The sequence below is a fragment of the Spermophilus citellus genome, assembly GCF_964194105.1.
Source record: "Spermophilus citellus genome assembly, chromosome: 3".
Classification (NCBI taxonomy): Eukaryota; Metazoa; Chordata; class Mammalia; order Rodentia; family Sciuridae; genus Spermophilus; species Spermophilus citellus.
The window spans coordinates 121,621,113-121,649,050 of record NC_138184.1 but is presented as its reverse complement, the minus strand read 5'-3'; positions in this window follow the sequence as shown (position 1 = coordinate 121,649,050).

Here is a 27,938-nt window from a genome sequence, read left to right as displayed (position 1 = left end):
ATACACACACACACACACACACACACACACACACACACACACACATACACATACATACACACACAGAGAATAAAAATATGGTCTGCAGACAAAACAAGCAACTTCCCAACTACAAGTATTTATTGAATGTGATATATTTGCCATTTTCTAGAGGAAAAAGACCCAATCTTTGGGAAGATTTATCTGGTTGGGAAGAAAAAATGGTAGACAAACAATTGATATCAGACTGAAATATAGTTTATAGAGAATGCAAGTTGGGAAGGGGGGATTGAGGATAAGGCAAAGAGAAAGAAAAGGAAGATAGATGTGTCTGAACTTCTCTAAGAAAATGGGCTCTTTATTGAGACCTCAGAACCAGAGGGTGGCTGTGAGCCTTATATAGATTGTTCATCTGTAATGATTCGTTGTGATTTAGAAAGATGAGTACTTAAGCCATGCTTAAGAAAGACGATGCCCAGTGCTGGCAACAATGCAAGGAAACTGGCATTCACCGAGTGCTGGTGACAATACAAATCCCTGCAGACCTTTGGGACAGCAATTTGCCAGCATAGGTCAAAAGCCATTATGTGTATATTGATTTTAACTCAGAAATTACACTTAGATGTTTATTTCCTAAGGAAATCAAGATAAATATTATATCCATTCAACATATCGAAAAAAATCCACAATTAATACCAAAAAAAAAATCATGCTGCCCATTGTCAAAATTGTAAATAAAAAAGATGACTGTTCATCTCATGACCCTGCTTGGCAGTGGAGCAGTGACAGGTGTTTCCCTGGTCTTTGTCTCATGAGGCCTGCAGATGGTTCTTGAAAGCTGAGGGTGAGGTATGAACAGAGTAGGAGGGAGGCTGAGCAACCTGGGCTTCCTGTGGATTCCTGTCTTTTAATTGTAGGCTTTTCTAGCTGGTTCTAAGTACAGACATATATTTAATTAAGTGTTTATCAAGGTGCACATTTTTGTTTATTCCATCCCCACTGTGGCTTGGCATGATACTGTTCAGTGGTTTTGACATACAGACTTGAAAGCACAAAAGTCTCCCAGTTTTTTTTTTCTGAAAGTCATTTCATTGTCTTATCTTTTGAATGACCATTTCAATGGACATGCTGGAAATTTAGTCATATGGAGATGGGCAATTCTGGTGTTGTGATGGGATGGGAATACAGTTAGCAGTGGAGGGATTATTATATAGTCATCCTCTTGCCTAATTCTCATGGCATGGACTACCATTTTTGAATATGATCTCTTTAGACTCTACTAACTCGGGCATCTTAGAACTCAAAGAGGATACCAGTACAAGCTGTAAATATGTAGCAATGAGACTATTACTTGTATTCAATTTTATGTATGTACAAAAGCTCTGACTGCAATAATGAACAACAGAGAGATATCTGCACAAGAAAAAGAAAAATGCAGTACACAAAAATACTTAGGCTACTTGTGCTACTATAACAGAATCTGATTTCTTATAATCATCCATTTTCCAAAATTTAAAATATTCTGGCTGTGGTAGTTTCATCATGAAAAACTGATGTTAAACAAACTAGGATGGAAAGGATCACTTTAAGTATGTAAGCCAGGACTGAGGATATGGCCTCACTATTGGCTACAGTGTAGGTATTTCAGCAGCTTTTTCCTTATGTTCTGAATGCTTTGGGGATTTTTATTGCCTTAAGCTCCACAGATATGATTCTAGTATAATTGTAAAGTAATAAAAATTCAGTAAACAACTCATAGTAGGCACTGTGTACAATCATAAAATGTCAGGGATCAAGAAAACTGTGTCAGGTGCTGACTTTTAAACGGATCACTGTCACTTTTTAATGAAAACATTTGTTTAGCCTCACAAACATGCAAGACATTGAGTGTCCTTGCTGGAATAAAAATGAGGATTGCCTTCGCTCTCTTCCTGAGAATTGCAATTCTCACCTTCTCATGAAGTGATAGAGCTCTCAGATTTTTTGTTGAGTCCATCACTACAGATGCAAAAAAAAAAAAAAAAAAAAAAAATCCCTAGTATCCCTTCTAGCTAAGAGTAACCAATTGAATAAGATCAGGTCTACAAGATTGCAGCTTCTGTAGCAGCTTCTGTAGAAGTACATCTCTTCCTCCATCCTCCATCCTAAGATTCAGACGTGAATGTGCCAGTAAGCCACTCCTCATGGGAAGAATGAGAACATTACTCTAGGGCAGAATCCAAGGAACTTTTCACATTATGGACCAGATCATTAGTACTTTAGGTTTTATGGGCTGTACAATCTCTATTACAACTACTCTAGTTTTTTTTTTTTTATTGTAGGTCAAAAGTGGCTATGGACAACACTTAAACAGTTCTGTGTGGCTAGGTTCTAATAAAATTTTATCTGCAAAGGCAATCTTTGAGCCTCATTCGCAAACCTTAGTTTGTGAATCTATGCTCTAGTGATGATGGAAAAAAAAAATCAAAATAAATTTGTCTCAGGAAGGTGTCAGTGTTTTCCCATTGAGACCCTTAATATATAAAAAGCATAGAAATTCAATGCAGGGAACTGGTATATAGTGATCAATGTGTCTGAGGGGCCAAGTAAGGGAATGGAATAGGGAAACTCTGCAAAAGAAACAAGAAACCACCCTGCCAGAGGATGGAAGGACATAGTGGAGGACATTCTCACCAAGTTCAGCGTCTGTGCCAACCATTAAAAAAGCCAGTTGCAGTCCTAGACCTTTTATGAATCCATGCTCAGAGAAATAGATATGTATCTTGCTGCAGACATTGCTTCTTGCATCTGTGTGACATGTAATCGAGCCTGCATCACAAGAATGTATTTCATTAGTCTGTGATTTGGGAAACTTCATATAAAAAGATGAAATGACTACCTCACGAGGCTATTTTCACTCTTATGTTCATTATAGCAATGTTTAAAATAGCAAATAAATTGAAACAACCTACATGTCCATTGAAGAATGACTGGGTAATGAAAATGTGGGATACACGCACACACACACACACACACACACACACACACACACACACACGGGAGTTTTATCCAAGCTTAAATAAAGAGGAGATACTGACTCCTTCCATTTGGCACAACATGGATAGACCTGGAGGCAATTATAGTGAATGAAATAAGTCAGACACAGAAAGGGAAAATATTATATAATTTCACTTTATATGTTACTATAGTTTGGATCTTTAATGTCCCCCAAAGGTCCCCAGCCTGAGGTTAAAGACTTGGTCCCTAGCCCATAGTGCTATTGGGAGGTGGTGGAACCTTTGAGAGGTAAAGCCTGATGTGAACAAGTTAAGGCCTTGGGGGTGTGCCTTGAAGTGGTTATTGGAACCTGGGTCACTCCCCTTCCTCTCTGTTTCACTTCCTGGCTGTCATAAGGTTAGCAACTTCCTCAACCACATGCCCCCTGCCGTGATCTGCTGCCTCACCACAGCCCCAAAGGAACAGGGCCAACAAACCACGAACTGAAACTTTCAAAACTGAGCTAAAATAAACATTTCCTCATTTTTATTATTTTTGACATCTGTTATAGTAATAAAAAGCCAACTAACATGTGTAGAAATACATACATACACCACACCCCAGACATATGGTATATGAGGTATCCCCACAAAAACTCATGCATTAGACAATGCAAAGAATGTTCAGAGATGAAATGATTACATTATGAGAGCTGTAATCTCAACAGGTATTAATCCACTTGATGGATTAATAATTTGAATAGATCATCGGGTGAACTATAGGTAGGTGGAGCATGGCTGGTAGAAGGAGGTCACTGGGAGCATATCCTTGGGATTATTTTTTATCCCTGGCTTCTTTGCCCTCTCACACCACTCCTCTCTCTCTCCCTCCCTCCCCATCTCGCTCTCTCTTTCTCCACTGTCTCTTTCAACTTCTTTGAGTTGAGCACCTTTCCTCTATCATGCCCTTCTGTATGGTATTTTGCCTCTCTTTGGTCCCACAGCAATGGAATCAGCTGAATATGCACTGATAACTCTGAAACTTTGAACCCAAATAAACATTTCCTCCCTTAAATTGTTCTCATCAGGTATTTTGGTCACAATTATGCAAACACACACACACACACACATATACACACACACACACACACATACACACATCTATATGCACACAGTGCATATAGATGTGTGTATGTATCTATATATATTCTCAAATGCACAGAAATAGAGAATTAAACAATTGTTACTAAGGGTGGAGGGTTGGGACAGGGGAATGGGAAGCTGTAAGTCAAAGGAACAACGTAGCAGATATGTAGGATGAACATACACAATATCAAAACTATAGTTCATAAAGGTATTGTATTTGGGATTTTTGTAAAATAATTAGACTGCAGCTACTTTTGTCACAACAAAGAAGAAAGTATGTGAGATAATAAATATATTAGTCTATTTCATTATATTAACCATTTTACTGTTTATATTATCTAGCATCAAAATACATGCAATAAAATTTATTTATAATGAAAAATATCTAATCTGGTTTAGAAGCACACATATCTGATCCTCTTGCTTAGGATTCCAGTGAAGCTCAGAATTGTCTTTTAGAAATAGGAAAAGCAACTCCAAGTTTGGATGGGAATTGGGGGAACAAAGTTCTCATCAATGTCTCAGGCTTTAGTTTTTCCTTTTTACATTTGACATTAGGTGTTGTAGAAGGCATGGTTTGAGACAGGCAGGTCGTGTGGCAGTTTGAATCCGGCTTTTTCTATTCTGCACTGGTTTCTTCACCAGAGGTAAAGTGTGAAAAATGTGGTGGGCTAATGGCTGGTTGCTGACCCCTGAGCTATTCCCTGAATAGCTCACTGAGCACTCCAATGTCACCTCTGTGTAGTGATTTCTGATAAAAATGACAGTGGACTGTGTGATCCCTACCTTCAGTGTGCTTAGAATGCAAAACAGACAAACATCATATTGAGGGAGTAAATGATTTTATTTATTATTAGAATTATTAGAATGCAAAATAGACAACTATCATATTGAGGGAAGAAATGCTTTTATTTTCCCACTTGGCCACAGAAAAGTCTTTATCTGCAGTTGGAATTCTCCTGCGTCAGTTTCCCCATGTTCTTCTGCCTTCCCCATTCCTCTTCATCCTGTTTGCTCTCCCTTATCTCTTCGCTGTAATCATGAATTCAATTACCTCAAGTTCTCTTCGAAACAGTACAGATACAGATGCACCCGGAAATAGAAAGAGGAGAAGGAAAGATGGAACACGGCTTTTCAAGGCTTACGCCATGCTCATTTTTTATCTAGACTACACGGTAGTCATTTTAGAATATATATTTGAAGAAATAATTGCAATACAAACATAGATACAACAAGGGAAAAAAAGAGTAAAACAAGAGCAACATTTTTCTTCATTGTGCAGTGCTAGAGGAACGGCAATATTTTTGCTAGTGTGATGCAGTATTACTGCTTTCTTCTCTGTTTTATATTAAAGAGGCTAAGATAAGTAGAAACAGAATTGGGGCTGCTCTTCCAACGGCTGTGAAATTTTATTGGGAAGACTGACACTATTTTTGTCACAGTTTCACCTTGCAGTATAAATACATTGGAAGGTCTCTTCCATTAAATTTCAAATGTATTTACACAGCTGGGCTCTTGGAAATGTATTTACACTGGCATATATTTTAAGGTAGAATTTATATATATAAAAAAAAGAAAATAAAACGTCAAAAGCTTTCTAAGTGATGACATCCCCACGATAAACATTTTGCCTATTTTCCTGAAGAAATTATCAGGCAGAAAATTGAATTTGAAATTTAGAATGATGAAATTCACCTGGTGTCTAGAAAAACGATTGAAATGAAGGCTTCTCCAGTGAGGAGAGTGAATCCTTGAAGGTTTCTGTAGTATTATCTCATCATGAGAAGTGGAGAGGAAAAGAGCAAGAGGAATGCATTCTTTGTCCATTTTTTTTGTGTGTTTTTACCTTAAATTAAAAATCTCCCAATATATAGCTTTTCTATTTATTTCACAAAATACAAGCCTTCATTTCACAACTTTTTCAAACACCCAACCATAGGCTCTGTATTTAAATGTTGGTAGTCTAGTTGGAAACCAATTTATAGTCCAAATCTGCACATAACTTGCTGCTACTGTTTGTCTGCTTAGAGGGGATAATTTTGTTTCAATTCATCATCAACATATTTTCTTAAATGATGGTTGTTATGGTCTAGCTCTTAAATGTCCCTCTAAGGCTCATGTTTTAAAGGCTTGGTCTCCAGCCTGTGGTGCTGGTGGGAGGTGGTGGAACTTTTGGGAAGTATGAGAGTGGTAACTCAAAAAGGGTTTGGGGACTGTGGCCTCTTTGTCTTTCTCTGTTTGTTTCCCAAACATCATGAGGTGAGCTGCTTTGTTCCACAAAACTCCTTGCCATGATGTTCTGCCTCCCCATGGGCCCAAAGCAATGAAGCCAAGTGACCAGAGACTGTAAGTTAAAATAAACCTTTCCTCCTTCTAAGTTGATTATCTTTTGTATTTTGTTATTGTGACAGAAAGCTGATTAGTACAGTTGTCATATGCAGTGCTACTAAAATTCTTATAAGCAGTGGCCAGTCAGCCTTTATATTAGGATTCTCTTCTAAATATTCAGAGGCAGATCCCCTCTCTTCAAGTAGTTTAAACCTCATAGTCTCAAATGTTAGTTCAGACACAGGTGAAGAGCCTTTAGTGCTATTAATTTGAAGAGATTTGAAGATTTTGAACCACAGTCTGGTTTCTTTGATGCGTCTTCTCTGAGTTATGGTAATTCACTTCTTGTAAGCTGAAAACTCTGTAAATGGAGTCATCTTATCAGTGTCACCCTCTCCACTTGCAGAAGAATCTGATTGAATTGATTTTGAAGACAAGAGAAGTATGCTTGAATTTTCTAATATTTCCATGAATGCCCTGCACTGTCATTAATTTGCTTATTTAGCCCTACATTTCTGGCTACTTGACTTTATGTTGGATCGACACTCTTGCTTTCAGACTCTGAGTTGCACAAATTGCTTTTAACAGTTTGGTACAATGGACTACGTTTTTGTCTTCAAGATTGTGATGTTTACAGAAAGCATTTCCTGCTATAGATTTTATTTTCTCCTTTATAAGTGAGATACAAGAATGGGAAGGAAAATAAAAATAAAATGCTATTTATTCACAGTTAAAAGTGTACCAATGCCAATTAGTTTAAAATCAGTTCAAATTTCAGCTCATAACATTACACATTTAGACATTTCCTGTGCCACCCAGAGAAATGTTCACTCATCTCTGAGTTAAAATATCTATTTTTCTATCACTATGTATGACACAAAGAAAAAATTTATATAAATCTTTTCATTTTAATTTTACAATGCAACTCACACATCATTTCTAAATTATTATTAAACAATTATAACTAGAATTTTGTTCTTTTCAGGGGGAAGAAAAGACAAACAAGTTTGACAAAAATGACATTTTTTTTCCTGAATACAAAAATTGTTGCATGCTCAGTGAATTAAATTTTAATAACACAGAAAGAAAAAAAAAGTATAACTCCCTCTGAAAAGAAGAACACTTTGTTCTTATAGTGTAAGTGTACATATTTATAAATTTTACATGGTGTTTTGAAGTATATTTGACATTTACTTCATATGAGAACATTTTCCTCCATGACATTATATCTCTTTTAAACACTTTTTTTTTTTAAATGGTAGAGTCACATTTAAGGATTTTTAACAAAACACAAATGCATAGGGTACCATTTCTGCCATTTTTTGGCTTTCATTTTTTTCTTTTAATTCTATTTTGTTTTCTCTCTGCTTCTGTGTATTTACTTATTTATTTTTTTCTTGATGTGTGGAAAGTGTAGATCCTCTTTTAAATTATGTTCTAAGCTACTTAAAAGACATTTTCAATTTTTCTCCATTCAGAATGATGCTAGCCTGAGGCTTAGCATAGATAGCCTTAGTGAAGCTAGCCAATCCCTAAAAAACAAATACCAAATGTCTTCTTTGATATAATGAGAGCAACTAAGAACAGAACAAGGAGGAAGAGCAGGAAGAAAAGATTAACATTAAACAGAGACATGAGGTGGGAGGGAAAGGGAGAAAAAAAGGGAAATCACATGGAAATGGAGGGAGACCCTCATTGTTATACAAAATTACATATAAGAGGTTATGAGGGGAATGGGATAACAAACATGGAGGGAAATGAATTACAGTAGATGGGGTAGAGAGAAAGATGGGAGGGGAGGGGAGGGGGGATAGTAGAGGATAGGAAAGGTAGCAGAATACAACAGTCACTAATATGGCAGTATGTAAAAATGTGATGTGTAACCGATGTGATTCTGCAATCTGTATTTGGGGTAAAAATGGGAGTTCATAACCCACTTGATTCTAATGTATGAAATATGATTTGTCAAGAGCTTTGTAATGTTGTGAACATCCAATAAAAATAAATAAATAAATAAATAAATAAGACATTTTCAAATAAAACTTACTAGTATTATCTACTAATGAAGAGATGTGATTTAGCTTATGTTTTAGAAACCGTTAGACTTAACAAAGAAATATGTCTATAATACAGAATGTAAGATAAATTTACCTTTTTACATCTCTCTTTGGTAATTATTGGTACAAGATGAGATGATAGTTATTAATGTTTAATTGTGTGCCTTTTAACAACACTTTTAATTGCTCAAAAGCATAACCAAATAATAAATTACTTGGTAGGTATTTAAGCTTTTTGTAAGGATCACTGTTATTCATTTTATATTACAACATAACATTCTCAAGATTTTTAATTGGTTCAAGTTTCTGTGAACTCAGGTATTCTTTAGACTATTTTATATTTTAAATTACTTATTTATTTTTAATTTAAATATAAAATTGTGTACATTTACAGAGTACCATGTGATGTTTTAATATATGTATGCATTGCACAATGCTCAAATCACTGCATAACATTCATATCTATCTCTTCAAACACCATTTCTTTGTGATAATAACATATTTTTTTCTTCTAGCTTTTTTGAAATATGAGTGAATTATTGTCACCTAGAGTAGCCATGTAACAATAACCTACTTCTGCAACAACAAAATCCTTACTCCTACCTATCTCTAAGTTGGTATCCTTTGGTCATTGTCATTGTGCCCACAGTTTCCTTTCTAGCTTGGGACACCTATGCATCAATATCATGAAGGATTTTTTTTTTTTTAATACTTGGAATTGAACCAAGGGGTGCTCAACCATTGAGCCTTATCTCCAGTCCCTTTTACTATTTTATTTTGATACAGGGTCTCATCAAGTTGCTTAGGGGCTTGATAATTTTTTTGGGCTGGTTTTGAGCTCATGATCCTTCTGTCTGAGTGGATCCCTGAGCCAGTGGGATTACAAAGTTGTGCCACAAGTAATGCATTCATTATGATCTCACCAGAACCTTCCAGTGGATCCTCTCTGAACAGGACAAAGACATCATTTCCAACAATTCCACCCTCATCTTCTGGTGTCAGCATTTTCCTTCTGTCTTATAGATAATGTCTCTTAACTCTCCACTTTACTCCTCATTTGTCTCCTACCCTTTACTACCACATCACTGAACTTCTCTCTGAACTTCTTGCAATGTAACATTCCCTGCCCCCACCACCCATGCCAGTTGCCAAATAACTCCAATGGTCAAGGCTGAGCCTTCATCTTCATTGCATGCAGTTCATCATTGGACACAGCTAATGGCCCCTTCCATGCTGAAATCTCTTATCACACGGTTTCTAGGACACCATGATCTACTGATTTCCTTCCTACTTCATTCATCTCTCTTTTTTTTCCATTTATATTTTCTGTATACCTTACTGTGTTCTAATCTCACTAAACTTTTAACATTAGAATGCTTCATCCCTCCATCCATGAAGCCCGATATTATGGCAGACTCAGATCAATTATGCAGTTGACATCTCAATTGAATGGTATTTTATTTAGTGAAAACTGCTGTGACCAAGAGATCTGACAAGAACAATTTTAGAAAGGAGGAAGAGTTTATTTAGCACTCATGGTTTCAGAAGTACCTGTCGATAGATAGCTTGATCCATTGCTCTGGGCCCAGGTAAGGCAGAACACGAGGGCAGAAGAGTGTGGTGAGGAAACAGCTCAGGACATGGCACTAGGAAGCAGAAAGAGAAAGAGCTCCACACTCCAGGGACAAACTACATATCTCAAAGGCATGTTTCCAGTGACCCACCTCCACAGTCACACCCAACCTGCCTACAGTTACCACCCAGTTAATCCCTATTGGGGATTAATACACTGATTAGGTTAAGGATCTCACAACCCAGTCGTTTCACCTCTACACTCTCTTGCAGTATCTCACACCTGAGCTTTTGGGGAACACCTAATATCTAAACCATAAGAAATGGACAATTGGGCATCTTACCTTTGCTATGGCCAGAAAAATTTTCTAACTATTTTCAGTCCATATCTGTGACCCTACCTCCATCTTCCTCCTCTTTACAGCAGCAACTACATCTTTATTTGATTGGACCAAATGATTTGAAATCACTTTTTTTATACTCCATTTCCAATATTATAAACAAATACTCTACCTTCAAGTCTTGTCTAGAATTTGGCCATTTCTCAACTGATGCCTTTACGTCCTTGTTATAATCCAATAAAATCTCTTAACTGGGATATCCTAATAATCTCTCCACTGATCAATTGAGTTATAATAACTAAAAATAATCTCTCAACTGATCAATTCCACTGCTGTCCTTGCTCTCTCCCTTCGTTTTAGTTTATTCTTAGCATAGAAGTCATTTAATTTCTTGTAAAAATGAACCTCAGGAAATGTCACTCCTCTACTTTAAGCTTCTGGTGCCTTCTCACTTCACTCCCTGAGATATCCAAAGACTTTGCTATAGACTGGATGAGACCAGCTGTCTTGCTTCCTCTTCTCTCATTATATCTTCTGCTGTAATCACCTTTGCTTACCCCTCTGCAACCACTCTGGTCTGTGTGTGTGCTTTTTTGTACCTGACAAGCAGCCCCTCATCCAAACTCCATCGTTTCTTCTACCTGGGATGATCTCCTCCAGACACTGGCAAAGCTTGCTTCTCAATAAACACTTTCCATTCTTTCTCTAATATCTCCTTGCAGGATGAAATCTGTTTTAAAATTTGCAACTAGTACTTTTGTCTCTTGTATTCCATATCTATGGCCTTAAAAACAGTAAACAGCTGCAAAATAAGTGGTGGATAAAATTTTTAAGTTAATGCACACAAGTTGGTCTACTAATGTGACAGAGACCATCTTTCAAAATTGTGAATGCACCACTGAATTTCAAACTCATTGGCAAATAAGAGTGGAAGTCTAACTTAGATTAATTACATAAATGCAAAACCTTGTGGAATGTCTGATTGTTCACCTCCCCCTTTCTCTTCCCCTACACATTGCAGTGGGCTTGGATGCATCTGTTCCCCTTAGTGTCTGGCTGGAGCCACTTGTGTACAGGTTCAGTGAGCTTAGATTTGTCTGTGGATATGCCACCTCTCATTTTCAATCATGTTTCAGGATTGATACTTTATTTTTGAAAATGTGAAATGAATGTTATTTCATACATAACTTTATGGTTTGAAGAACAATGCATGTTTGTCATGAGGATTAAGTTTATTGCGTCTACAGGTGCAGAGTATCCCTGTCTACCGTCACCTACTATCTAAACTTTTCTGAAAGATGAGCTATCCTTATACTTCAGTGCTTGTACCTAGATGAAGAGACCATATTTTCATTTTCTCCTGATTGTTGATAGAATTCTGATTTTAAATTTAATGTTCAAGTCTGTTGATGATGCTGGCTCAAGGTCAAATCCCTGATCTATCACTTTCATATATTTCATGTGAGAGCTGAAGCAAGAACAGAGTTCTATTTGGCCTTACAGGAAGGTGGGTGACTTATTCTTTGAGAATATTAATGTATCCTTATTATTTTCTATATAGAAAAGAGTGAATGGACAACTGCAATCCACAGGCTACAAAATTTATGACATTTATTTATCATAGAATATCTTTTTGATGATCTCTAAAACCTTCATATCTACTTGCATCTCTGGAGTTGTCCCATATATTGGGATTTCAGTATGAATAACTGATGTATAAATTTAAAGGATTTATAGCAGCAAAAGGATACAGAATCTGAAAATTGTAAGAGTAACGTTTAAGTGCTGGTTGATTTGAGGTGCAGTTTCTTTGGTTTGGTGGTTTGGGGAGGTGAGGGTGAGACATAAATCAAATTATCATTCTTCTGGGCAAGGCTTTGTTCTCCTCTATCTAGAAGAACAATTGTCTGTATAAGTTGAAATCGCAATGTTTTGTACTTAAGATATATATATCCCCAGAGATTAAACCCAGGGGCTCTTAGCCACTGAGCCACATCCCCAGCTCTTTGTTTGTTATTATTATTATTTTAAAATTTTGAGACAGAATCTCAATAAATTGCTTAGGGCCTTGCTAAGTTGCTGAGGCTGGCCTTGAACTTGTAATCCTCCTGCCTCAGCCTCCAGAGCCACTGGGATTACAAGAGTGTACCACTCCTCCTGTCTTAAGATTCATATATCTTGAAGTTTGGTGTGTAAAATTCTAGTAACTAAGTTAGAAAGACTGATCCAGTCTTTAAATAATTACTCTTCAACTGGCAAGTTGCATCACACTGATAATTCTATACTGCTTTTATTTATTTATAAAACCAAAAATTATCTTGTAAGTTTCAGAATTGATTGAGAAAATGTTGAAAATAACTTATTTATGGAGGTGGTATACTTAAGTCTGAAAATGAATGCTGGTGATTATTAGAATATTATTTATGCTTGCAAATTTACTGTTTTGGTGAAACCAATGCAATAGAGCTTTTAATTTTTATGTATTATCTTACATTTAGTGCCTCTTCAATTATTTTGTTAATTTTTAAAAAACACTTAGTAGGGTTACTACAGTTTGGTATCACTGAACTGTCAACTCCGGTGATTAATTCATCCAACAAAAAAGTATGTAGGACTCTGGATGATGATAACAAAAATAGTTAACACAATTTTTGGAGTCTTCTATTTTATAAGAAGAAATGAAATGAAAATTGATATTTTCCAACAAATGTGGAATAATATATAATTCATTATCTGGATCAGAAATTGCCCTGTATTTTAAGTTCATAAACTATCCCATCCCAAAATCAATTTTTATAAACATGGACTATCTTATAATAACAATATTTTAGGGTTTCTTATAGATCAAACTTCTCAGCAAAGAAATTATGGTTAAACTACCTTTTCCACCATTAACAAACCACATATGACATTACTTCATCTAGTAAAAGTAAGCATAGTTTCTCAGCTCTTAGGGGATGCTTTTAGACTGTCATCCCAATTTGAGACAAAACACACAGGGATACGTGCTTAGTAGGATTTGCGTTATCCCCCAAAGTAAAGTTGCTATAAGCATGATCTGTGTGCCTTTTCATAGTAACCCTCCCTGGAATATTTTTAAGAAGACACAGTATAAACACACACGAGAGAGAAGCACATTTTAAAAGCAAAAACTTAAAATCTGGAACAATCCCAGGGAGCTGATTCTCTGGAAGATTAGATCAAAACGTGAGTTAGGAAAGGGAGAGGTGGACTCACTGATCACAGGCCCCGCCTGGCTGAGCGCAGCAGTTGCTGTTTCACTAATATGCCAAAGCAGAACCCCAGGCCTGTGGGTCTGGATACAGACAACTCATAAGTATTTCTGTGCACGAAATATTAGAAAGTGATTAACAACTCTCTGTGCTTTCATCTCAAGACTGTTATTTTCTCTCCCTTGCGGGGACAAAGCCCAGGCAGCTGTACCCTGTTATTTTACGAAGCTGTGTTACAGTATCTGGAGATTTTGCCATCTTCATCTGCTCCATTTCAGTGAAATAATAAATGCATGTGGGAAAATTACAGAAAAGAGAGGAAGTAAAATAATAAGATGATCCAAGGCCTTTGGCACTATGTGAATCTCTCCTCAAAACTTTCATTACAAACAGCAACAACTGATGAAACAAGATTTTAGTCTCTCTCTCTCTCTCTCTCTCTCTCTCACACACACACACACACACACACACACACACACGCCTGTGTGTTGCATAGACCCACATTCATAAATGAAGGCAGTTATTTTGTTTTGGGATACACAAACACACACATCCCTGTCTTGCTCTTGCTCGCTCTCTCTCTCTCTCTCTCTCTCTCTCTATATATATATATATATATATATATACATACATATATATATATATATATATATATATATATATGTGTGTGCAAAAGCTTTGTTTCATTTCATACAATTTTTTAAATTTTTATAGTGACATACAGAAAAGGTAGAATTAGAGAGTTAATGTTGTGAATACATAAGCAAGGTGTCATAATGTACATTTTAATACAAGATTCATTTAAAGGATCCAAATTAAAACAGAACAATATGTTCAGAGAAGTGGTATCAGCGACTAGAAGAGGCTGTTATTATGTTTTAGTTGAAATTGTTTCTCTGTGAACAAGATCACAAAATATTTGTTACCATTTGGGAAAAGAGGATTTCTGAATGTGACAGAAGATTTTTGTTTGTCAAAACTTTACAATCAATTTAATTTTATTTTGCCGAATTTTTTGAGAAGGCTGACAATCTTTCTGCTCTAATCTCTTTCTTTTCAGATGGGTGTGTCCATGTATGTGCTTGTGTGAACATGTGTGCTTTCATACCTATTACAGTATTCAGAAACCCTTCAGCTCTGTTCTCCATTCATATTTTAGTGTCCAAGAAGAAAATCATGAGGAACAGAGGCTCAGGGGAGGGGAAGGATCAAGAGACCATGAAGCAGTCAGGCAGCAAAGTGCATTCATAGAATGATGGGAGAGAGAGAGAGAGAGATGTATGAAAGGCTTTTATCTTTTCTTCTTCATGACTCTCTTTACTTAGTTTTATTATTTTCATCAACATTTAATTTTGAAAAAATTCAAACATAAACATTTGCAATGAATAGAAAAATGAACTCCTCTAGATTCAGTGATCATATATATTTTACAAAAATTGCTCTGTATGTATATTTCTCTCAAACTGTTTCTATGTACCTGCTTATTTTCACAGAGCCCTTTGAACTAAGAACTTCAATGTAACTTTATTACATTCTCTGTTCATAGATTTCTTTAATCCTGTTTATTCTAGCATAGCTACCCTACATCTTAATTTTAAGAAATCAAATTTTAGGGATGTGGCATTTGTAGATGTCCCCACCTCTACCCTGCAATTGTTCAAGTGCTTCTCCATGGTGCCTCTCACTTGTTTTTCTATCCTTTCGTAACTGCTTCTTATGTCTCAAAGTCTTTTCTAGATTCAGATTTCAATTTTGGGCAGCAATGCTTCATACAGAATTCTGTGCACATCATATTGCATGCATTTAAAGAACTGAGTTTAACTCCTGATTTTCCAAAGTCAGACTCAGAAAACATGTAGTGATTCACTTGAGTCAGACTCTCAGAGGTGACTTTCAGAAAACACTGGCTTAGCAAGTTTAAACCCTTGCACCTATGAGCACATAGGAGGAGACCTGTGGGTGGCCAAGGTTTCCTTCCTCCAATGGAAGTGCAGTTTTCCTACTTTGAATAACTGGAGCAAATGGGGTCACAGTGTAATCTTTCAAATTTACAGATCTTAGGGGTAGGAGAGGTTTCAAAATAGTGATCTGATTTTTGAACTGCTAACTTCTTACAATTCCTTTTGCTAAACCAGTTTTTGTCTAGTAAGCCTGAGAATCATCTGGAAGGCTTGTTAAAACACAGATGCTTCCCAGAACCTCCAATATAGCAGGTGTGGGAGGGCAGTGGATTTGCATATGTATCAGGTTTCCAGAAATGGCACATATCACTGGCCCAGGAACCACAGTTTGAAAACCAGGAGCTGAAGGCTACATTTTCTCACGTGAGAATCTTGTGGCAGTCATCCTTTAGGGAAATTTCATTTGTAACATCTTGAATAAATCAGAAGCAGACAAAGCTCAGGAATTTGTTTTAAGATTCATACTTGAATTTATGAATTTCTGGTCCATATTTATCTTCTTAAGTTAGTCTGTATTTTCACTTGCTAAATAGAAATGCTCATACCAGATTATCTCACAGGATGGAATAAAGATCAACTGTGGTAATGTATGTGAAATTGCCTCTAAACTGTAAACAGCTAAATTCCTAAAAAAAAAAAAAAAAAATTAAAAAAAAAATTACCGAGGTACTAGCTTTTAAATGCCAGACCCCTGTGGAAACAGACCCTGGGTGCAGCCACAGAACAAACTGGTTGTGACTACAGTGTGAGGAGAATGCAAAATTAAACTTTGCTTACATCCCAATCATAGAGATATAAAATATTAATAAATATTAGGAGAGGGAAGAAACAAAAGAAGTAAACATTTAAAGAAATCACCTCTAGTTATGACAGTTAGCTCTATATTTTTCTCAATACCAAAATTATTCCCTGGATGGAAATTAGCTACCGTTGAAAAATATATGAATTCTCATAATACGCCTTCATCAGGTAGTTCCTTCTAAAGTGATGAAAAGCAGAATCCTGCCTGGCACAATAGAGGGTAGGGTGTTGAGTCAGGCAGAGCTACACAAACCATTCTCTTCATTCATGTGGTGCACAAGCCACATGTTCTTTTCAAACTTTAGTTTTCACAACTAAGACTTTTTAATGCTCTTTATTGTGAGAGTATATGGCAGGCTACCTAGCGAAAAAAGGAGTACTGAATAACATTCAATGGATACATTTTCATTCTGTAATCTTAGAAGAACAAATATTATTTCTCATGGCATAAAGTTCATTACATGAAATATATAAAGCCACCAAAATGAAAATATCGGTACTTCTTATATTTGTAGATCTCATAGCAATGGTGGTGTTCCATAAACATTTGGGATTTTTTATATTGCTCCCCTCCAAGTTCAATTTTTATTACGATCTATGTTGTTCGTGTTTTCCATTATGGTGTTTTTCCACTTCACTCTGAATAACTCTTCCTAGACAGAGTAATCATAAAATAAGGGTGCTCATTTTCTTTAATTTCTCATTCTTGGTTTTAACATTCCTGTGTACATATCATTCTGATGGAGTGTGGCTGGAGCAAGGAAGCAATTCTAGTATCTTGGCAAAGTCTAAGGATGTTAAAAATTTTGAGCCCTTAGATGCGTTGACAAGGAGTGACCTCCCTTCTTGCATATTTAATCAGATTTGGGCATGCATTTCAGGAGGACCTACCAAAATTTGCTACTTGCTTTCTTGTTCATCCTTGCCAGTGAGTAGAAGTCAAAACTTGAGATCCCTTATGAAAGAGGTATTCCTTCAAGTCACTCCATGTACTCAAGAATTGGCAAATTTTTACATGTGAGAAAATACAACTGTTCCATAAATATTGTCATAATAAATTTTATCAGTGGCAAATTGTATGGTCTTGAATATCCCTACCAAAATACCTGTTGAAATTTAATCCCATTGTAGACAATAAGAAGGTGGAAACTTAATCCAGCTATGATGTTTGGAGGTGATATACTTGGCAGGTTCTTCAGTCTAACTGAGGTCATAAATTTGGGTCCACAATCCAGTGGGACTATGGCTTTGTAAGAGGAGGAGGAGAAGCCCAAAGCAGGACACTTTCTGGCCATGTGATGCCCTCTGTTACTTTGGGAGTCTGCAGAGAGTCCCCAACAGCAAGAAAGACCTCACCAGATGCAGCTGCCCAATCCTGAACTTCCCAACTTTCAGAACATTGAACTGAATGAGCTTTTCTTTCTTTCTCTCTCTCTCTTTCTTTCTTTTCTTTTCTTTTCTTTTCTTTTCTTTCTTCTTTCTTTCTTTCTTTCTTTCTTTCTTTCTTTCTTCTCTCTCTCTCTCTCTCTCTCTCTCTCTCTCTCTCTCTCTCTCTCTCTCTTTCTTAAATTACCCAATATATGGTATTCAGGTAAAACAATAGGAAGCAGACTAAGATAGTTACTTCTTCATTTTGTTTAATATTAAACAAATTGGCATTCTGAAATAAAATCACTGATGGTAGGGAAGAAGCTATGAAAAAAAGATTTAACAAAAAAATGAGGAGAAATTATATCCCATCTATGTATGATATATCAAAGTGCATAAATGCATTCTATTGTTATGTATAACTATTTAAAACAAATTTAAAAACTAAAGATTAATTAATTTAAAAAAAAAGAAAAAAATGAGGGATTCCAGGAAAGACAGAAATCAAAAACAAACAAAAAAATCCTGTAGACAATTAAATATAAAAATCCAAAATATCAATAATCTAAAGTTAGCTTCAACAAATAGTAACTATGCTCTTCTAATAGCATAAACTATGTTTTAGTATAACATTTTAAAAGCTTTCAGTAAGATGGTATTATTTGAGGATTATACCTTAGTTAATTGTTTAGGTTTAGTTTTTATTTTCTTACAATCTGAAATACCTTCTCTGTTGATTCCTTCTAGAAAGACACTCAATGGACTTGTGGAGTAGAATTTCATTGTGTGGCTCCTGTGTCTCACATTCTAACTACCGTTTGAGAAATTGGGAAACAGGAAGACACAAAGAGCTCCCTTAAAGCAAATTTAAAAAGAGTGGATCATGCAGGTATTCTCTCTAGAAATTTATCAATCTGTGGGCAGTCTGATGGGGAGGCCTGAAGGAGGAACCATTTACACTGAGAGATTTATCACACATTACTGTGTATGTAGGAACTAATGAAGAAGTTAAGAGGAAAGAATTAACTTCAGGAGCTGAGAGTGGAGCTCATTTCTGATAAGAAATCACGTTTCACTAAATGCAGAAAATGAAAAATAGCAGAGTAGCAATAGTAGTGTGACTTCTTAAAAAATTTGGGCTGATGATATTTAGAATTTAAATAAATTGATAGTTCAATATGGAGTTTGACTATAATAAAACAAGAATTTAAAGTGGAATAATTCCAAGGCTGTGGTCAGCAGGTACTGATGGTGAATTCAGTTCACATCTAGAATGGAAGTACAGAAATGCTGAAGAATATCTACACTTCTGTCTTCCCAGGGTCCTACAAAACACCCCAGGAAAATATTCAGAAAAAGACTGACAACACCCTACTTTAGAGATGTTTTTCTTACATTATGCAGAGTTTTATATAGTGAGTGTGTGCTGTGTGTGTGAGCACTTATGTGTGCCTCTTCTTTTTTCTATTTTTTTTTTAGTTGTAGATGGACACAATATCTTTATTTTATTTATATATTTTTATGTGGTGCTTAGGATTGAACCCAATGCCTCATGCATGCCAGGCAAGCACTCTACTACTAAGCCACAACCTCAACATCAGTGTCTCTTCTTTTGAACAGTAAAATATTTCTCAGTGATTGTTTAGCTGAATGATAAAGAGTTTGACCTTTCAAACAGCCCTTTATTTAGCTAATCTTTTATTTTTCAAACTCGTTGGTTTGGCCAATTATGTTACAGGTAACATTCTTGGATGCTACTTTTTTAGCCTTAAGAAAATTTCTTCGTGATGAGGTCTTTAATTAAATCATTCAAGCAGTTATTGAGAGCTCACTGTCCCAGACAGGAGGAGGAAGGAGCAATAGGGAGGGACTCATGCTGATCCCAGCCCACCTGTAGGCTACACTGGTGAATGAACAGCTTCCCTTCAGAGGGCTAAGGGGAAATGGTTGTCTTGGGAGAGCTAGATTCCAATTATTGGTAACAGAATGTGAGCTCCCAGGGGACTTCTTATGTTGAATTATTTCTCAGGAATAAATACCCGGGAGTTGGATTAATGGGTCAAAGATTAATCAATTTCTCTTAGCTCTTGAAATTTATTCCTATTATGTTTTCCAAAATTGTACCAATTTACAATGTTATTCAGAAGGAATTAATGTGATCCTGTGTGTCTCATTTTGGATTAAGTCCTAACATGTATTTAGATTTATGTTAATTTAATAGGTGTAAAATTGAATTTCATTGTTGCTTAAATTTCTGTGCGTTCATTACAAATGTTCTTGGACATTTTCCATGTGTTTCTTTATTGTTTCTATTTTCTAATTTCTGATGGTTCCACTCATAATAACTACCCATCTATCTATTGGAGTGTTGATGATTTTCTTGCAATTTTAGAACCATTACTTTTGTGGTGAAAAAGATACTAATTGAAATAACAATAAATATATAGAGAGAAGCATAATGGTGTGATGTTATCATTATACAGAGGCCCAATAATGATTTTGAGGTGAATTAAGAATACAGACATATTTGCTTTGTGCCCAGTTAGTTGTCATCTAAGGAACAATAGCAGGGAACAGGGCAGAATAATGTAGATGTCCTATACCTAAGTAATGAGCATTGAGTGGTGACTATGTGTGTTGTAACCTTAGGAAATCAATGTCCACTTTGTTGGTATGCCAGTTATTATTTTTTTTCCTGTATGTCACTTTTTCTATTATAAAATTTAATCAAAGTCACTTAAAAATGAGTCAGGCATGAATGATAATTATTTGAAATCTGCATAAGAATAGCAAACCTCTGGTCATTTGACTAAGGAAATGTGATTGAAAATGACACTATCACATTCCAGCAGATGTTTTAAGTCATCCTGTGGTTCTGCCAGGTTCTCTATTCTCCTTCTGTGGTATTGGAAATATTTCCACAGGCTCTATTCTTGTAGCTGGACCCTCAGATAAAGATCAGCAGATCAATATCCCAGTTGCTCCTTCACATACATGTAGCACAAAAAAGATATACATGTTCTGCTTCTACAAGTCATTGGGAGTTTAGAGATTGTTTATAACCACCACATAACTTAATCTAAGCTTTCTGACAAAGACATGTTCCTTCTAAAAGGAATTTCATAATTCCTGTTAAATTTATTAGCTACTATACATTTATGATGCTGTTGTAAACAGTGTATATTATTTTACTATTTTTTTTTTAATTTTGGAGGGGGTAATAGGGATTGAAGTCAGGGGCATTGAACACTGAGCCACATCCCCAGCCCTATTTTGTATTTTATTCAGAGACCCGGTCTCACTGAGTTGCTTAGTGCCTTGCTTTTTGCTGAGGTTGGCTTTGAACTTGTGACCCTCCTGCCTCACCCTCCAGAGCCACTGGAATTACAGGCATGTGCCACTATGCTAGTCTTCTGCTTTCTTTCTTTTTCCTTCTTTTTTTTTTTTAAATTTGCCTCCAAGCTTTTTAATTTCTCCAAAATAGGGAGAACAAAGCAGACTTATTTAGGGCTCTTCAAACTTGCCTCTCATCAATCCACCTAACTTCCAGGAGTGTTTGTTTTGAACCTCAGTTTTGTGCCCATCAGCGTCTGCTCTATTTATTTCATTTCTTTTCTTTTTCTTTTTATATTATAGCAGAATGCAATTTAATTCATATTATACATATCTAGCGCAAATTTTCGTATCTCTGGTTGTACACAATGTAGAGTCACACCATTCGTGTCTTCATACATGTACATAGGGTAATGATGTTTATCTCATTCCACTGTCTCTCCTACTCTTATATCCCCTCCCTCCCCTTTGCCTTATCTAAAGTTCGGCTATTCCTCCCATGCTCCCCCCAAACACCCTCATTCTGATATGAATTCACATATCAGAAGAAACTTTGGGCATTTGGGTTTATGAGATTGGCTTACTTCACTTAGCATTATATTCTGTAACTCCATCTATTTACCTGCAAATGCCATGATTTTATTCTCTTTTGATGCTAAGTAATATTCCATTGTGTAAATATACCACATTTTCTTTATCCATTCATCTACTGAAGGGCATCTAGGTTGGTTCCATAGTTTAGCTATTGTAAATTGTGCTGCTATAAACATTGATGTGGCTGTGTCCCTGTAGTATGCTGTTTTTAAGTCCTTTGGGTATAGACTGAGGAGAGGGATAGCTGGGTCAAATGGTGGTTCCATTCCCAGTTTTCCAAGGAATTTCCATACTGCTTTCCAGAGTGGCTGCACCAATTTTCAGTTCCATCAGCAATGCATGAGTGTTCCTTTTCCCCCACATTATCGCCAATACTTATTGTTATTTGTATTCTTGATAGCTGCCATTCTGACTAGAGTGAGATGAAATCTTAGAATAGTTTTTCTTTGCATTTCTATAATTGCTAGAGATGTTGAGCATTGTTTCTTATATTTGTTGATTGATTGTAGATCCTTTTCTGAGAAGTCTCTGTTCAGTTCCTTGGCTCACTTATTGATTGGGTTATTTTATTTATTTATTTTTTGTTGTTAAGTTTTTTGAGTTATTTATATATCCTAGAGATTAGTGCTCTTACATGTGTTTGGTAAAAATTTGCTCCCATTCTGTAGGCTTTTTCTTCACTTCACTGATTGCTTCTTTTGTTGAGAAAACCAGTTTCTGTTTTCTTATTGACATTTTTAAAAAACTACAGTGCATGCTGATTTATGTTTCTTCTTCTTCTTCTTTCTTTTCCCCCAACTAAACATCTGTACTGTGGATGTATTTTTAGTCTTCATTTTTCCCACTGAGTCCATTGCCAGGTATTCATTTTTCCCTGCATTCCCAATACTTCAAGAAGTTAAGCCTTTAATTTAGACCATTTTTTTTCTGAGTACCATTGCTACGTAACTCAACCTATATTTTCCTAACTCATAAATAAGACCATAAAAAGTGAATTCTCAATTTTGCCCTTCAGTACTTTTTTTTTTTTTTTGGTATTGAGGATTGAACCCAGGGTGCTTAACCACTGAGCACATCTCCAGCCCTATTTTATATTTTAAATTTAGAATCAGTGTCTCACTAAGTTGCTAAGTGCCTCGATAAGTTGCTGAGGCTAGCTTTGAACTTGAGATCCTCTTATCCACTGGGATTACAGGGATGATCCACTGTGCCTGGCGCCCCTTAATACTATTTTTTACCCATATCCTTTATCCTAAATAAAAGCAATGGCAGCCACAACTAGTGTCTTGAACTACTGGAAGCCATTGATCTCCTCCTATGCATTCTGTCTGTGAGGAATCTCATCTATTCTACTGTTTTTAAAACATGTATTCTCTTCTTCCTGTCCTGACCCAGTGTCTTTCCATCAATCACTTAAGTAATTCCATTGCCTCAGCTATCCTAAAAACCTTTTTCACATAACTAACCAGGTATGTTTTCTAAAATTTGTTTTTGATTGCTTTTAGTCATTTTCTATGGTTTCCTGTTCTACCCAGGATAAAGTCATTAAGTTGGATTTTGTACTAATTGACAGCAGCATTTCAATTTTATGTTTGCATTGCTTATAATTTGAGATCCAATACACTTTATTTTTCAACAGTGAGAAACAGACAATGCAGGGAAATATGCACATTTGGGTGTTCTCTGTGGAAATCTGCATTGCCAGATGGGGTCTACAATCTCACAAGAAATAAATTGGCATTTCTCACAGCTGCCCATGACAATGCAGCACCTTGCTAAAACAGTTGGTACTGATCCTGTATCATAAGGCATTTATGAGACATTTCATAAAGTTATTGGTCTCAAGGATTCAGGAACTTTGAAACTCCCTCTGTTGCCTAACACTCTTGTGGCTTTGCCATGTGTGTCTCAGGAGGTACCAAGCTTGTCCTTGTCATCAGGCAAACAGGAACAGAAGACTGACCTGGTCTTCCTCCTAGGAATACAAAAGGATGACTGTTGATTTCAGGAGTTAATCACAAAATGATATATGAGTTCTTCCATTATATGATTAATATTTACTTCTACTATTTCCAGCTACTTGGCCTTTTCTTTTAGCAATATTAATATTGTCTAAAAGTCCGTGGTGTTTATTAATTTTCCTTTGCCTCATCTCCTTTCTCGTGCTTTTCTTTCTATTTGAATAACATTCCTTCTCTTTTATATTTGGTGAGTACTTCATCTTGTAAATCAAAACTTAGTTCAAATATAGTGTATGAGATGATGTAGAATCTATTCCCATTCCCTTGAAGCATGTTAATCTCCATTCTCCCCTGTACTTATCATATATCATACATTTGTGTTTAAAGTATAAAAGTGTATTTACATATTAATTCACATATTCCTCTCTACAACTGGAATATGAGATCATTTAGGAGAAAGCACTTGATCATTTTCATCATGTCCAAACAGACACTCAATAAATGTTAGCTGTTGAAGAGAAGAATGAGGATAAAAAAAAAAAAAACAAGATTCTCTGAGTCTATGTATTGAAAGGACTATCTCAAGTACTATCTCTATTTTTATTAAAAATTTTAAAAATAACTACCAGGTTCACATAAAATTTTGTAATACTCAAAAGGAGATTATCCTAATAAGAACAACTGACTAGTTACAGAGGAAATTGCATTTATTACTTATTTATCTTTTGATATTTATTAGGAAATCTTCAAGCATATAGGAAAATAATATAATAACATACATAATAACATACTCATATGTAGATGGGATAATTGCTAACATTTTCATAAATACAATAGTTTTGCAGAAATATTTTAAAATAAATCATAGCACATCTCTTTTCTTTAGGTCCTATTGGTTGGTAGTGTTCTTGAGTTCTTCATTTTTTTTTTTTAGCTATGCTATTAATTCTTTTTTTTAAATAATTTTAGTTGTCAATGGATCTTCATTTTATTTATTAATATGTGGTGCTGAGAATGGAACCCAGTGCCTTACACATGCTAGGCAAGTACTCTTCCACTGAACCACACCCCCAGCCCATGCTAATGATTCTTTAGAAAGACAAATTGAGATCTCCAGCTGTGGTTAAGGATTTGTCTACTTCTCCTTTCTGTTCTATCAGTTTTGCATCATGCATTTTGAAACTCTTTGCTTGGTGCACATATATTTCAGATTAGTAGTACTTCTTTGTATATCAACCTTATTTACATCATATATGTCGCTCACTATCCCTGGTAAATGTTTTCTCTGAAACCTACTTTATCTGATATTGTATAATTAATCCTGCTTTCTTTTAAGAAATGTTCACCTGATACATCATTTTTCATGTTTTTACTTTCAAATTGTTCCAATTTCTATATTTGAAGTCAGGTTCTTGAAAAACACACAATTGGATCAGATTTTATAGTATTTTCTGCTAAACTTTGTATTTTGATTGTACATTTAGACCATTTATCTTTATTATAGTTATTGATATGATAGTTTCAATTTCCCATTATAGGTTGTTTTCTATTTTTCTCTATAGTTTGCTTGCTTTTTAAAAATTTATTTTAAACTTTTGTAGCATTTGGATTGAACTCAGGGTCTTTTTATTTACTTCTTATAAATTACGTGGCCACTAATTAGAATTTGATTTTCCTCCTACATCCCTTTACTATGTAAATATCTTTGTATAACATTTTTACTTGTTGCTTTAGATATAGAATTATTTATGCAGAATTTATCACAATTTACTAGTTGAAGTGAAGTATAAAAATCATTTTTAATGATTCTATGCTCTTTCATTTTAAATTATTTTAAATATTTCCATTATAAACATTTAAAACTATTATAGATGATATTGTGTTTTTGCTTCAACTGTTAAGCATAATTCAGAAACTCAAAAGAAGGGAAGCTTATTGTAATTACTATTTTGTTTCCCATGAAACATTTCACCTAATCTTTCTTCTGTCCTGATTCCTAAATTTCCTCCTAATACCATTTCCGTACTTTACCTATTATCTTATGTAGCTCTTCTGGTGACAAATTTTCTTAATTTTTCTTCACTTGAGAATGTTCTGGGCTGGGATTGTGGCTCAGTGGTAGAGCACTTGCCTAGCATGGGCGGGACCAGGGTTCGATTCTCAGCACCACATAAAAATAAAAAAGGCATTGTGTTGTGGCCATCTACACCTCCCTCTCTCTCTTTCTCTCTCTCTCAAAAAAAAAAAAAAAAAAGAATGTTCTGATTTCCTCATCAGATTTTTTTTTTACCATACGTAAGTTCTTTTCATATTCAAAAAATTTTGTGGATTTCTGAACATGGTTCTTGTAAGCAATCCATAATCACTTCAATAATTTTTACTTGTAAGAAAAATACTACATATTTTCTAACTGCTTTTAAGTTTTTCATCTTTGATTTTCAGAAGTTTGTTTTGTGTCTTGGTGTTGATCTTTTTGGACTGATTTTCTTTGGAGTTTACACAGATTATTGAATATGTAGGTTTATGACTCTTCCAAAATTTGGGAGTTTTTAGCCATAATTTATTTGAATATTTTTAAAGGCTCATCTCTTTCTTTTCAGAAACCCTGATAGCGCAAATGTTAAATTTTTGGTAACATTTTACCTAGATACATTTTATCTAATCTTGTAACATTGAGTCCTAGAGGTCCTTAGACTTTCTTCTCATTTATTTCATTTATTTTCTTGCAATATATTTCCCTCTGTTGTTTACTGGATAATTTCTATTATTCTGTCTTTAAGTTTACTGATCATTTCCCTCTGTGCACTCCTTTCTGCTGTTGAGTACACCTACTGAGCTTTTAATTTTATTTTACTTATTGTACTTTCAGTTCTAAAATTTGCATTTTAAAATACATTCTATTTATTTACTGAGGTTTTGTATTTTAAAAAGCTATTTAGGTCTGCTTGTAAATTTTTGTTGAAGCAGATTTATGATGCTGATATAAAGTCTTTGTCAGATACTTCTAAATTTTCTGTCATATTGATGTTTTATGTGTGTGTGTGTGTGTGTGTGTGTGTGTGTGTGTGTGTGTGTAGATAGATATAGAGAGAGGGATTTCAGTTTGAGATCTTCAGTTTCATGGCATGAAATGTGATTTCCAATTGAAGCTTTGACACTTTCACATTATGTTAGGAGACTGAGTCTCACTTAAACCTGTTTCAGATGGTATTCTCTTGTACTGTAGTACAAGAAAGAAAGGCAACACTGCCTCAGTACCACCACATGGACATAGATGTCTGGATTCCATACTCCGCTTCCCTTGTTACCTGAGAGAAGATCTCATTATTGCTGAATGGGAACCCTTACTCTTGATGTAGTAATCATTCACATTGCATTGGAGGGGGCTTTGTTACTTCAGGATGATTGTGAAAGTTCAGAATTGACACTGGATCTCTTCTGAACCACTTCAGAGGGGAAAGCCTGGGAATCCAGCTTCCCCATGTGATCTCCACCAACATCTTAAGAATTTCTGGTTTACAAACTTCTTGTGATCAAGCTTTGGATATAAGAAAACAAAACAAAACAAACCCAGTCAAAATGAAAATAAAAAAAAAAAACTCAGAGAATTTGACTCCATGCTTCATCCAGTTGCTTGGATCACAAGATTCATGAATAGTCTAATCAGCCTGCTTTCTTCCCTGTACCTTTCAGATCTTTCTGTGTTTGTTTGATATATTATGACAAGAAATTTTAGTTGTCCTTAAAATTAGTTGAGTCTAACTTTAGTTGTAAAGGAGAAATAGGGAAAATTATGACTGCTTCATCTTTTTGGAAATGAGATTATTTTATCTCTTTTAATTCATAGAAGAATCTTGCTGAAGTGGGAATAGGAAATATTCAAAATTGAATAGGGCATGGACAAAAGGCCACAGGAGCAGCTTGGAAGAGATTCTATGGAGCAAGTTAGGACAATGAAGAGACTAACAACAACAACAAAAAAGGATGACTGTAATTAATGGATGCATAATAAAAAATATTTATCTGTGTGACCATTCTGAACTCTACATTCATAAGCTAGAATGGCATACTCACACAAGTTAAGATGTATATTTGACATTATTGGAGGTGACTATCACACTGATTCTTTTCTTTGAAAATTGATAATTTAAGGTAAAGGAATGAGTATTAAGCTGCTTTTCCAATGCAACTTTTTAAAGGTGAACAAAATGGTCCATTTATTAAGCAAAAACTCTTTATACACATATATAGGAATTATTGATTTTGATCATGATCATTTGATATACCCT